This window comes from Vicia villosa, unplaced genomic scaffold (assembly GCF_029867415.1).
Source record: "Vicia villosa cultivar HV-30 ecotype Madison, WI unplaced genomic scaffold, Vvil1.0 ctg.000251F_1_1, whole genome shotgun sequence".
Taxonomy (NCBI): domain Eukaryota; kingdom Viridiplantae; phylum Streptophyta; class Magnoliopsida; order Fabales; family Fabaceae; genus Vicia; species Vicia villosa.
In genome coordinates, this window is record NW_026705104.1 from 408,469 (window position 1) to 423,814 (window position 15,346).

The following is a 15,346-nucleotide window of genomic DNA, read 5'->3' on the forward strand; positions in this document are numbered from 1 at the left end:
CCTAATTTCTTTTATTTATATATTTGGTTGCTTGATTTTCTATTTAATTAGAGTTTAGTGCCCTCGTCAATAGAATTTCTCCTACACTTATATTTTTTGTCGATTCTCTGATGATCAGGTTCAATATTTAAGGCTCGAGGCGAACCTTTGCCCGTCAACCTTCATTAATCGAAGCTAAGTGTTCTTCATTTTATTTATTTACTCTTAATTTATTCATTTATTTTTAGGGTTAACTGTATTTGACTTCGAACCGATAATGCACTCACCCCTTTCTATTTATTCTTTCTCTTTTAATTTTCAGGGTTTGTCGGCCGCCAAGGCTACGAGTGTTGGTAACCCTAAACCCTAACCTTATATTTTCCTGCTTTATTATTACTTTTGTCAAACCCTGATTAAGGGATCCGCTGGTTTCATTGTTCCATCCCCCATATTACTGTTTCTTGCCTTATATTATCTGCGTGGTTAGTAAAATAGGGAGTGGCAACCATGAATTGAATTTAGAATCACTAATTTACAAGATAATATAATTGAATATAATCACGTGATTGGTGCACACACGCACGCTTTTGGGTAACCTCTCTCTGTTGCCTTGTTGCCTGTTGCCTGTTGCCTTGTTGCCTGTTGCCTTGTGTTTTTTTGCAGAATAAGCCAAGTCCCTCGAATACGAGGATACCTCAGCCATGTTGCCTCGATAAAAAGGTCACGACCCTAAATGATGCTGCCTTCGATACACAAATGACCTCGACCCTCGGAAGTTGCCTACGGAAAAAGGCGGAGGTATCTTCTGGCTGCCTACGAAATGGCTTATTCTGATCCTTGCCTTAGACTACCTGCCCTTCTATGGCATGGGACAGTCTTATGGCAAAGGATGCTTCGATGACCCTTCAACCTCCAAACGAAAGGCTTCCTGCCCCCTTATGGCAAGGATAGACCCTTTCATTCTGAAAGGCTAAAAAGAGACCTATCATCTGAGTTTAAGGTAATTGCCCCTAATTGCCTTGCAATGCTCAAACTTTTATTATATTCTTTCTCATAATTTTTCAAAAGGGCAATGCTCATTTACGAGCTAAAGTCCACTTTTTTCTTTCATCTACCTTTTAAAAAACAAACGAGCAAGCAAAGCAATTAAGAGCCCATGGAAAACCATGGATGCAAAGGGTGCCTTACACCTTCCCTTTGCATAAATTACCCCCCGAACTTAGATTTCTATAAAAAGGTTTTTTTCTGTTTCTTTTTGCCTTTCCGAATTTGTTTGGATAAAATAAAAGTCGGTGGCGACTCTTGCTTACCGCGACATTTCGATTATTAAAAAGTCAGTTCACCGTATTACAGCCAGGTTAGAATCTATTCGTCTATTAATTTCATTTGCCACTCAACATAACATCACTCTTTATCAGATGGATGTCAAGAGTGCCTTCTTAAATGGTTATATAGATGAAGAAGTTTATGTCCATCAACCTCCTGGTTTTGAAGACTCTATGTCTCCTAATCATGTTTTTAAACTTAAGAAATCATTGTATGGATTGAAACAGGCTCCCAGAGCTTGGTATGAACGTTTAAGTTCTTTCCTTCTGGATAATGGTTTCACTAGAGGAAAAGTGGACACTACTCTCTTTTGTAAAACCTTTAAAAGGGATATTTTAATTTGTCAAATATATGTAGATGATATTATTTTTGGAACATCTAATGCTACACTTGGAAAGGAGTTTGCTAAGTCTATGCAGGCTGAGTTTGAAATGAGCATGATGGGAGAACTCAAGTATTTCCTTGGAATACAAATAAATCAAACATCAGAAGGAACGTATGTTCATCAAACCAAGTATGTGAAGGAACTTCTGAAGAAGTTTAATCTTCTAGACTGCAAAGAAGCCAAAACTCCTATGCATCCAACATGCATCCTAGGTAAGGATGAGGTAAGTAAGAAGGTAGATCAGAAGTTATACAGAGGTATGATTGGATCTCTTTTATATCTGACTGCTTCTAGACCTGACATTCTGTTCAGTGTTTGTTTGTGTGCTAGATTCCAATCAGATCCTAGAGAATCTCATTTAACTGCTGTTAAGAGAATTCTAAGGTATCTGAAAGGTACTACTAATGTTGGCTTAGTTTACAGAAAATCTAAAGAATACAACTTAGTAGGATTCTGCGATGCTGATTATGCTGGAGACAGAATTGAAAGAAAAAGTACTTCAGGAAGTTGCCAGTTTCTTGGAAGTCATTTGATCTCTTGGTATAGCAAGAAGCAAGCAACTATTGCTCTATCAACAACAGAAGCAGAATATGTCGATGCTGCTGGTTGTAGTACACAGATGCTCTGGATGAAGAGTCAGTTAGAAGATTATCAGATATTTGAGAGTAACATTCCTATATTATGTGATAATACTTCTGCTATATGTTTATCTAAGAATCCTATTCTTCATTCAAAAGCTAAACATATTGAGATTAAACATCATTTCATAAGGGACTATGTTCAGAAGGGTGTTATATCTTTAAACTTTGTTGATACAGACCATCAATGGGCTGATATCTTTACAAAACCCCTGGCTGAAGATAGGTTTAAGTTCATTCTGAAGAACATCAGTATGGATTTATGCCCAGAATGAGAAGATGAGAAGTTCTCATGTATGAGTATCTTCTGAAATGAAAATGGATTATTTTTATATCAGAAGTTCTGATTGAAATCGTTTAGAAATTATGATTCGGTTATTACTAACGTTTCATTGTCTAAGTTGATTCAGAACCTCTTTTAAAGCAAAACAGCTGTTACGTTTTATCTCGGGATGGTAAACCTGTTGTTACTATTCGTGGATAAACGTGCGTGCAGTTGAAGGGACACCGACCATAGGTAACTGTGCTAGTCACCTCATTTGTCTTTATTATCTCTCCTCACGTCACGTAACATTAAATGCTTTTCATCATTCGGTTCATTTTATTTTCCTTTTAAATACTCTTCAAACTCTTCTCTTTCCCTCTCATCTCTCTCTATCTCTTTGCATTCCTCATCAAAGTTTTTCTCTCTCTCTTTTTTCGTCTCTTGCTCAAACAATTTTTTAAAAAAAAAAAAAAAATCCTAGCTCAAACCTAGCGTTCACCCTAAGCCTGTTGAAGATCTATGACTCAAAGGCGACAGATCTCTGCATATCTCGGGATGGCTCTCCTAATACCTCTCAAGTCAGACCTCTTCTTTGATGTTGTTATCAACTTTCACCCAAAGACAGAAGACTTTCTTGAGTTATGGGAGGAGGTTAAGAATGATATTCTTAACTTCTATGTTAAGGGAAAGCCCCGTTTGCAACATTAGCTCTCTGTCTGTGAACTGTCCCTCACTTCCTCCTTGGTCTCTGGGATCTCTCCTACAGTGGAGATTCCAGTCTGGAAGACAATAGTCCTCAGGGATTCTTGATGGGTTGACACAGAGTGTGTCTTGCTAGGGTTTTGTTTTTAATTTTTGTAGTAATTTCCTCTTTGGAAATTCTTTTTTGTATTTGCTAGGAATGTTTCTCATCTTGTTAAACATAGGAACTTCTTGTAATATCTTTTGATTATCAATGAAAAGTTTCTTTGCTTTTACATTCCAGTGACTCTATTTGTTGTTTTATGCATCTAAATCTTTTGAAATATTCTTTTTGATGTTATGACAAAAAGGGGGAGAAGATAAATGATAAATGATTTGATTAATCTATCAGTTGCTGGGTAAAGCTCCCACACATTCACTAACAAGAACTGCAAGTTCTATATGGTTTAACTGTTTTGCAGGTATACTGAAGAGAATCTTCAAAGCAAACACAAGAAGCAAAACCATGGAAACTGAAGCAAGCCGAGTGCTGTCAAGCTTCAGAAATCAGAAGCAAGAAAGAAGAATGAATCAGAAGCACTGATAATAGAATTTGATCTATATTTGTCTACTTGATTTGACAAAATTCTATTTGCTCTGATACATTATTTGCTCTGATACATATAATGTTATGGCTCTGATACATATAATGTGTTCTAACATACATTTTATGTTCTAACTCGTTCATGCTGACTTTTGTCGTTTAGTGTTTGTTCTGTAACATTTCAGGATGTAGAGATGCTCAGATGATGCTCTGGTACATTCAACAATGTTCTGATACAAATCTAGCATGAAGTGATGTTGGTAGAAATTCAAAGCTCTGAAGCTATCCGAGGGAAGCAGAAATCAGAAGCTGCGAACGTTCTAAAGATCCAGAAAACTCAAGTTCTGAAGCTGTCCTAAATGGAAGCAGAAATCAGAAGCTGTGAATGTTCTGAAGATCAAAGAAATTCAAGTTCTGAAGCTGTCCTGAATGGAAGCAGAAATCAGAAGCTGTGAATGTTCAGAAGATCAAAGAAATTCAAGTTCTGAAGCTGTCCTAGATGGAAGCAGGAATCAGAAGCTGTGAGTGTTCTAAGGATCTAAGGAAATTCTAGTTCTGAAGCTGTCCTATGGAAGCAGAAGTCAGAAGCTATGAATTCTCTAAAGACAGAAGCTTATATGATCGTCTCTACCGAAATAATCAGGGAAGTCTTTTGTTAAAGTTCTTCGAGTATTTATTTCAGGGGGAGATTATTTATCTCAGGGGGAGATTGTTAATCTCAGGGGGAGACATATTCATATGCTTATGCTATAGCTGTGTAATTTGTCTTTTGCCTTCTATTCTTTCTGATCGCAAATTCATATCATTTATATATGTTTTTGTCATCATCAAAAAGGGGGAGATTGTTAGAACAAGATTTGTTCTGATCAATTATCTTAGTTTTGATGATAACAATAATATGAATTTTGCTTAAGATAATATGGTACTCTAATCCAATGCAATTTCCCTTTCAGGAAATATATAAAGAGTACGCATAATTCAGCGCTCAGAAGCTTTGTCTCAAGGGTTCAGCATGCAACATCAGAACATGGTCTGTCAAGACATCAGAAGATGGTCGAAGCAGAATCAGAACATGGGTCTATGGAAGCATCAGAAGAACATGAGATCAGAAGCACTGAAGCTCAGAAGATGGTATCACGCTCAGAAGCACTTCAAGGTCAGAAGATCAGAAGATGCTATGCACCAAGCTGTTTGACTCTGATGATATTCAAACGTTGTATTCACAAACATCAGATCAGAAGGAAGTACAAGTGGCAAGCTACGGTGACTGACAAAAGGAACGTTAAAAGCTATTAAAGGCTACGTCAGTAGACACAGCGTGAACAAGGCTCGAGGTAGTTGACAAAAGCGTATAACATTAAATGCGATGCTGTACGGAACACGCAAAGCATTAAATGCATTCAACGGTCATCTTCTCCAACGCCTATAAATATGAAGTTCTGATGAGAAGCAAGGTTAACAATTCTGAACAAAACAACGCTTATCAATCTTGCTGAAACGCTGTTCAAATCAAAACTCAGAATCTTCATCTTCATCAAAGCTCACTACATTGCTTTTGTAATATTTTAGTGAGATTAAGCTTAAACGTTAAGAGAAATATCACAGTTGTGATTATCGCTTTTAAGAAGCATTTGTAAACTCTTAGAATTGATTACATTAAGTTGTAAGGAACTAGAGTGATCGTGTTGATCAGAATACTCTAGGAAGTCTTAGGAGTGAACTAAGCAGATTGTAACTAGAGTGATCGTGTTGATCAGTAGACTCTAGAAAAGTCTTAGAGGGTATCTAAGCAGTTGTTCCTGGAGTGATCAGTGTGTGATCAGAAGACTCTGGAAGACTTAGTTGCGGACTAAGTGGAAAACCATTGTAATCCGTGCGATTAGTGGATTAAATCCTCAGTTGAGGTAAATCATCTCTGCGGGGGTGGACTGGAGTAGTTTAGTTAACAACGAACCAGGATAAAAATAACTGTGCAATTTATTTTTATCTGTCAAGTTTTTAAAGCTACACTTATTCAAACCCCCCCTTTCTAAGTGTTTTTCTATCCTTCAACTTCCACCATTGTTGAAGAAATCAAAGCTCAATCCTAAGGTAAGGGGGGAGAATGGGTTCTTTAAATGGTGATTACAACATGAGAGGATAGTGAGGGCTCCTTTCCCTCTTTAGGTTTCACAATTTATATGTTTGACTCCTTCTTTGATGTGTGAATTGATTTGACTTGTATGATGTTCTTCATGACTAATGAGTATTGTATGATTGTGGACGAAGTTCTGTTTTGGATTGATGAATTATGGTGTGGTTTTGGGTGTCAGTTGAGTTGTTGTTATGTCCATAAGAGGAACTGAATCCGAATGAAAAACTGTACAATTTGATGAGTAGGAATTGAGTTGTTATCATGTTAAAACTGATGTAGTATAATAGGTTAGTGAATCTAAATGAAGGGAGTGAGTTAATAGGTGAAAATATGATGTTTTGGACCTGAAATCGCAGACTGGAAGTGATGAAAACGAGTGAGAACGAACTGGTGCGAGTGCAGACTTGGAGAGACAGTTTTACTATCAGTTTGCGTATGATACGCGTATGGTTTGGGGCCAAACGCGTATGATGGACAAACCCAGGGGGCTATACGCATATGATACGCAGCCCTGTCCCAGCATAGCACAACCTCCTGGTGGGATGCGTATGGTACGCGTATGAGAGAGAGGTCATACGCGTATGAGAATGTGATACGCGTATGGAGGAGTTTTAGTGCAAATCTGATTCTGGTGAAACGCGTATGATACGCGTATGGGCAAGGGGGTATACGCGTATGGCTTAGCTGTACGCGTATGGTTAAGCTAATGTGCAGAATTTTCCTTCTTTTTTTTTGTGATTTCCTTCTGATCCTTTAGTGAAATAAATACCCCTCTGAGTTCCTTAGATTGTAGGACTTAGGTAAACATAAAGAGACTGTGAGAGTTATGCTTTGGACATAAAATATAGTGATAAGTTGTGTTGATTGTTGATAATGTAACTACAAAATAATGAAATTATAGTTGCATGTTGTTGAGCTGGTTGATAGCCTAAATGGCAATTAGTTGAAGGATGAAGCCTTGTGTTGTTGAACTGTGTTGATTGGATGTCCATATTGCATACATGTGTCGTTGGGGGCATATGCTCTGTTGTTGGCCTGTATTGGCATTGTTGAAGGCTTATGCCTTGTTATCGCCTCTAAAATAATGGCAACTGTTGGGGGCTTATGCTCTGTTGGTACCACATGCATGTAGAGTTGATAGTTGCATTTTCATTCATCTGACTGACTATAAATGTCGTGCAATGATGTTGTTGTGTAATTGATGGAGTGAGAATCTGTTTATGATTGTGTTTCGGCGTGGTGTAGATACTACTCCTTAACCATGTAATATTTCACCGTGCATTTATTGAATGTAATTCTCACCCCTTTTTTGTTGTTGTGTCTGTGCTTCTTCGGGAGTGCAGATGACCAGGTACCAGAGTAGTGCTTGGATTGTCGAGTGTTACCCGATCGAGTCTTAGGAGTCGCTCTGATACGTAACACGGGAATGTTGGGATACGCTGTGCTTTGTTTTCTTTTCAGTTAAATGTTAAATTGTTACGTATCTTGATTTTGATATTATCATAGGACCACCTGTTTAGTGGATATAATTTATTTGTTGAGGTCGTGGTGCCATGAGAATTAATAAGCTGTTTTAAATTCCGCTGCAGTATTGGAGATTTTATTTTAATGAGGAACTATTAAATAAAGTGAAGCATTTATTGAATTGTTTAGAAGGTGTGACATCCTACTCGTATTTCTCTGATTATTTATGTATTTATAATTCATTTATTTTCGATATGGGAAAGTGGGGTGTTACAATTGGTATCAGAGCAGGTCGGTCCGTCCGACCAAGTAGTTGAGTCGCTAACAAATCGAGTATGGTTAAAACTCGTTATCTAACTATGTTTCTGTTGCAGTGTTTAGTTGAAATGGCTGGGAGAAACGATGTTGCGATTGCTTCTGCTTTGGAGGCTATGGCTCAAGCTCTGGACCATCAACCTAATGCTGGTGAGAATGCTGGGTGTCGCAGTTTGGCTACTTTCCAGAGAGAGAACCCGTCGGTCTTCAAAGGCAGTGGTTGAAAGAGATCGAGAGGATTTTCGTGTAATGGATTGTACTTAGGCACAGAAAATTCGCTATGGGACACATATGCTAGCAGTCAAAGCTGACGACTGGTGGCTAGCAACGCGCAAGAGACTAGAAGCTGCAGGTGAAGAGATCACTTGGGATGTGTTCCGAAGAGAATTTATGAGAAAGTATTATCCTGAGAGTGTCCGTGGTAAGAAAGAAATTGAGTTCCATGAAATGAAACAAGGGAACATGTCAATGACTGACTATGCTGCTAAGTTCATTGAATTGGCCAAATTTTATCCATACTATGATGGAGAGGGTGCAGAGTTTTCAAAATGCGTTATGTTTGAAAATGGGTTACGCTCTGAGATCAAGAAAGCTATAGGGTATCAGCAGATCCGCGTTTTCCCTAACTTGGTAGACAGCTGCAGAATCTTTGAGGAAGATAATGCTGCTCACTATAAGATTACCAGTGATAGAAGAGGCAGGCAGAATCAGCAACGTGGAAAGCCTTATGACACTCCAGCTGGCAAGGGCAAACAGAGAGCTGCTCCGGGCCCGAGAACAAGTGGGGGAGGTGCTCCTGCTCCGATTGCGTGTTTTAAGTGTGGGAAGGCTGGTCATAAGAGTACTTACTTCACTGATGACGTTAAGAAGTGTTTTCGTTGTGGCAAGACTGGTCATATGATGTCTGAATGTAGACTTAAAGAAGTGGTGTGTTTTAACTGTGGCGAAGAAGGACACATTGGAAGTCAATGTCAGAAACCAAAGAAGGCACAAGCTGGTGGTAAGATGTTCGCATTGGCTGGTACTCAGACAAACACTGAGGACAAACTCATTAGAGGTACTTGCTTCATCAATAGTATGCCTTTAATTACTATTATTGATACTGGTGCTACTCATTGTTTTATTGCTGCTGAATGTGTTGAAAAATTGGGTCTTATGCTATCTTCGATGAATGGCGAGATGGTAGTTGAGGTTCCAACTAAAGGATCTGTAACTACATCTCTTGTTTGTTTGAAGTGTCCGCTGTCGATATTCGGCAGGGACTTTGCTGTTGATTTAGTATTTTAGCGTTAGCCGGGCTAGACGTAATTTTGGGAATGAATTTGTTAGAATATAACTATGCTCATATCAATTGTTATAACAAGACTGTGAGATTTTCAACTACCGAAGAAGAAGCTGGTTTAGTGTCGTCTAAGCAGGTACGACAATTGCTGAAGGAAGAGGTAGAGATGTTCTCGTTGATGGCAACATTGTCAATCGAGAATCAGAACATCATCGATGAGTTACTGATAGTAAGTGAATTCCCTGAAGTTTTTCCCGATGAGATTCCTGATGTGGCGCCAGAAAGAGGAATTGAGTTTACGATTGATCTTGTACCTGGTATCAGGCCTATTTCTATGGCACCTTACAGGATGTCCACATCTGAGTTGACGGAATTAAAGAAGAAATTAGAAGACTTACTGGAGAAGAAGTTTGTCAGACCAAGTGTATCGCCGTGGGGAGCTCCGGTGCTGTTAGTGAAGAAAAAGAATGGAAGCATGAGACTTTGCGTAGATTATAGACAACTGAATAAAGTAACCATTAAGAACAAATACCCGCTACCGAGAATAGATGATTTGATGGACCAATTGGTCGGTGCGAGTGTGTTTAGCAAGATCGATCTGAGGTCGGGTTACCATCAGATTAAGGTTAAAGATGAAGATGTTCAGAAGACAACATTCAGAACCAGATATGGACATTATGAATATTCAGTGATGCCATTTGGTGTTAGGAATGCGCCAGGAGTATTCATGGAGTATATGAACCGTATTTTCCATGAGTATTTAGATCAGTTTGTCGTGGTGTTCATAGACGAAATTTTGATATATTCTAAATCAGAGCAAGAGCATTCCGATCATTTGAAGACAGTATTGCAAGTGTTGAAAGAAAGGAAATTGTATGCGAAGTTGTCCAAGTGTGAATTTTGGTTGAAAGAAGTCAGTTTTCTAGGACATGTCATATCTGGCAGTGGCATTGATGTAGATCCATCTAAGGTAGATGCTGTGTTACAATGGGAGACTCCAAAGTCAGCTACTGAGATCAGAAGTTTCTTAGGCTTAGCCGGTTACTACAGACGGTTTATTGAAGAATTTTCTAAGTTGGCACTTCCGTTAACTAAGTTGACGTGTAAGGGTAAAGTGTTCATATGGGATGCACAATGTGAAGAAAGTTTTGTGGAGTTGAAGAAGAGATTGACGACAGCTCCGGTTTTGACATTACCAAACCCAGGAGAACCTTTTGTAGTTTATTGCGATGCTTCTCTGATTGGTTTAGGTGGTGTACTTATGCCGAATGGTAAGGTAATTGCTTATGCGTCGAGGCAACTGAGAATTCATGAAAAGAACTACCCTACACATGATTTAGAACCCGTTGATGTTGTTTTCATACTAATGATTTGGAGGCATCATCTCTATGGTTCTAGATTTGAGGTCTATAGTGACCATAAAAGTTTGAAATACCTATTTGACCAGAAGGAGCTGAACATGAGACAACGAAGGTGGATAGAATTGTTGAAAGATTATGATTTCGGGTTGAATTATCATCTCGGTAAGGCAAATGTTGTGGCTGATGCCTTAAGCCGGAAAACCTTGCATATGTCGGCTATGATGGTTAAAGAATGAGAACTGATCGAACAATTCCGAGATATGAGCTTGATTTGTGAAGTGACCCCGCAAAGTGTTAAGTTGGGAATGCTCAAAATTGATAATGACTTTCTGAACAGTATCAAAGAGGCTCGGAAATTGGATGTGAAAATGGTGGACATTATAGTTGGTTGTGGCAAATCCGAGAAGAGTGATTTTAAGGTGGACACGCAAGGAGTGTTGAGATTGCAGGGTGGAATCTGTATCCCTGATGACAGTAATATGAAAAGGATGATTTTAGAGGAAGGTCATCGAAGTAACTTGAGTATTCATCCTGGAGCTACTAAAATGTATCAAGACTTGAAGAAGATATTTTAGTATTGTCGCTTATAGGGTGGCGTTGCCGCCTAACCTTTCAAATTTGCACGATGTATTTCATGTGTCGCAACTTCGGAAGTATGTTCCAGACCCATCTCACGTGATTCATATGGATGATGTGCAAGTGAGAGAGAATCTTACTGTAGAGACGATGCCGATTCAGATCGCAGATCGTGAGGTAAAGTCCCTTAGAGGTAAAGATATTCCGTTGGTTAAAGTAGTATGGACGGGGACTACCGGAGAAAGCATGACGTGGGAAATGGAGAGCAAGATGTGGGACTCTTATCCCGAGTTGTTTGAACGAGGTAAGATTTTTGAGGACGAAAATATCGTAAGTGGGGGAGAGTTGTAACGCCCCAATTTTTGATATTTATTTCATTACGTAATTATTGATGTATTTGGTGCTTAAACTGATATTTTAATTAATATTAAATTAGTTTAATAATTATTTAGTAAGTAGTAAAATGATTAATTAGTTATTTGGGTCAAGTAGTGATTAGTAATTGGGAGAGTGTGTAGTAAGCCCAGTAGCAAATTAAGGATTAGTGAGAGATTAATAAAAATAATGAAAAATTAGTAGGAATAGTTCTTTTGGCAAAATTGTGAAGAACGTGGAAACAGAGAAAGAGGCTAGGGAAAGAGAGAAGGAGACTTCCACCATTGTTGAAGAAATCAATTCTCAATCCTAAGGTAAGGAGGGGAGAATGGGTTCTTTAAATGGTGATTACAACATGAGAGGGTAATGAGGGCTCCTTTCCCTCTTTAGGTTTCACAATTTATATGTTTGATTCCTTCTTTGATGTGTGAACTGATTTGACTTGTATAATGTTCTTCATGACTAATGAGTATTGTATGATTGTGGACGAAGTTCTGTTTTGGATTGATGAATTATGGTGTGGTTTTGGGTGTCAGTTGAGTTGTTGTTATGTCCATAAGAGGAACTGAATCCGAATGAAAAACTGTACAATTTGATGAGTAGGAATTGAGTTGTTATCATGTTAAAACTGATGTAGTATAATAGGTTAGTGAATCTAAATGAAGGGAGTGAGTTAATAGGTGAAAATATGATGTTTTGGACCTGAAATCGCAGACTGGAAGTGATGAAAACGAGTGAGAACGAACTGGTGCGAGTGCAGACTTGGAGAGACAGTTTTACTGTCAGTTTGCATATGATACGCGTATGGTTTGGGGCCATACGCGTATGATGGACAAGCCCAGGGGGTTATACGCATATGATACGCAGCCCTGTCCCAGCATAGCACAACCTCTTGGTGGGATGCGTATGGTACGCGTATGAGAGAGAGGTCATACGCGTATGAGAATGTGATATGCGTATGGAGGAGTTTTAGTGCAAATCTGATTCTGGTGAAACGCGTATGATACGCGTATGGGCAAGGGGGTATACGCGTATGGCTTAGCTGTACGCGTATGGTTAAGCTAGTGTGCAGAATTTTCCTTTTTTTTTGTGATTTCCTTCTGATCCTTTAGTGAAATAAATACCCCTCTGAGTTCCTTAGATTGTAGGACTTAGGTAAACATAAAGAGACTGTGAGAGTTATGCTTTGGACATAAAATATTGTGATAAGTTGTGTTGATTGTTGAGAATGTAACTACAAAATAATGAAATTATAGTTGCATGTTGTTGAGCTGGTTGATAGCCTAAATGGCAATGAGTTGAAGGATGAAGCCTTGTGTTATTGAATTGTGTTGATTGGATGTCCATATTGCATACATGTGTCGTTGGGGGCTTATGCTATGTTGTTGGCCTGTATTGGCATTGTTGAAGGCTTATGCCTTGTTATCGCCTCTAAAATAATGGCAATTGTTGGGGGCTTATGCTTTTTTGGTACCACATGCATGTAGAGTTGATAGTTGCATTTTCATTCATCTGACTGACTATAAATGTCGTGTAATGATGTTGTTGTGTAATTGATGGAGTGAGAATCTGTTTATGATTGTGTTTCTGCGTGGTGTAGATACTACTCCTTAACCATGTAATATTTCACCGTGCATTTATTGAATGTAATTCTCACCCCTTTTTTGTTGTTGTGTCTGTGCTTCTTCGGGAGTGCAGATGACCAGGTACCAGAGTAGTGCTTGGATTGTCGAGTGTTACCCGATCGAGTCTTAGGAGTCGCTCTGATACGTAACACGGGAATGTTGGGATACGCTGTGCTTTGTTTTCTTTTCAGTTAAATGTTAAATTGTTATGTATCTTGATTTTGATATTATCGTTGGACCACCTGTTTAGTGGATATAATTTATTTGTTGAGGCAATGCTTTTACTCCACAAACTCATAGACTTGACTAATAACATTTTGATGAATGCTCAAAAGCAACAGTTTTATGCAAGCAACACTTTTCTAATGAACGTGTGATTCTTCTAAAAGTGTTAAAATGCTTAAAATGTTTGAACTTGACTAATAACAATTTGATCAAGTTCGAACATAACCAAAAGTTTTATGCATGCTAAAAGATATGAATCATGTGTGAGAAATCTATAAGGGGACTTAACAACTATAAAATTCGAAAGTGATAAGTCAAGTAATAAAAACATAATCGTATTGAGATTTCTCCCCCTAATAAGATGAAGATGTGCAACAAAAACCCTAGGGATATGCAGCTACAAAAAAGTACTTAGGTTTTTGTGAAAGTTCTAAATTTAAATTAGTTTTGGTTTTGAGTTTTTCTCTTCCTGTTAAATATTTGTTAGGTTTTTGTATTTTTTTTGAATAAAATTTCTATTATAAGTTTTAATAGTATTTATGAGTTTTATTATATACTCTTCCTTTGAGATATCTTTATCAGACTTATATTGAGAGTTTCATTGTCACATAAACCCTCAATATCATCTCTAACCTTTGTTAAAATGGATGTATATCTCACTTTATTTTCTCTCTTTTAAATTTAGACTTATTTTCAAATGTAGGGATAATATTCATTGCAATGATATTGAAAGATTAAGTAACAATCTATAACATATATACTTGAGAATATCATGTTCTACAAGTGTGGCTTAAATGAAACAATGGTCTAAACAAATATCATGTTGTAATCATTTACACCAATTGAGTTTAGATCTGATATATGAGATATCAGTAATGGTTTATCATTGTAAAACAATCTCAACCATCAATAGACTAGGTATGTTAAAGTATCATTCCATTAAAGAAGAAATTCATGTTCAAGGTCTAAACTGACTCCAAAAGTTGTCGTCTCTTAAACTATTTTAAGCATTATTTTAGTCATTATGTGGAAACAAGTAAAAAAAGTAATGGTCTATTGAAATAGACAATGGCCAAGTACTTTATGTCTTGAAACCCATTTCTTAAAGATATAGGCAAAAAAGCACATCAATATTTTCCATTGTTATTTAAAATCATTTTTGTTGTAGTGCATTTATGTACATTTGTTATTTTATTTTAAACTTTATTATATGAGACAATGTTATTGATCAAAATACCATAATAGAACTTCTGATTGTACATTATATTAACGTTAATGTTGTATATTAACTTATGTATGTTAAATATATGGTGTTACACTGAGGGGTATCATGGGCGTACTGGGAAGTAGAGCACTGGATCTAAAATTAACAATTCATTAAAAATTAGTGTCGGCGCCTGGGGTCGAACCCAGGATTTGTATATCACTCCATGTGCTTTTGCCAATGGTACCGTGTTGGCTTTGTTGATTTTATAACTAGAACTAACATATAGATAAGATAAAGATTACTAAAAGGAGAAAAAGTCAAGATGAGTCAGAGTGGGACCCCCTATCTTCACGCGTGGCCAATAGAAGACGGAGAGATGATCTGGTTTGTTTGACTGACCAATCATAATGTTGCGTGCATGAATGAGCGAATCAGAACACGCCATGCCTGGGTGCCGGATTCAACGCCAGTCAGAGACGCCGGAATCGACTCCGGCCTTCTTCTCCGATTTGGCCTCACATTACATCTGCAAAAAAAACATGAATAAATGGGATCCAAGACCCTATCCCCCCTAATTCGAGAGCTACGAACGCGATGTTGGACTCCTTTTGCCCTGGTTCGTCCTATATAGTGAGATACGAATGAAACAATGGAACACGGTGCATCAATGGTGGAACACGGTTTATGCGTGAAACTTACGATGCATCGGTGAAGATGAACGAGTGAACTCTGGTCACTTGCAGGCTCGAGTAAAGAGTGAAATCAACTCCTGGGTGTTCAAGGAGAATAACAAAGGGCTTGGGAATGGTTGATAATGGCCGCCATGAAGATTTTTCTTTTGCCCTAACTTTCTTTGAATTTTTGAAACTTTGAAACCCCAGTTCCTTCACCAATTTTCCGTCCT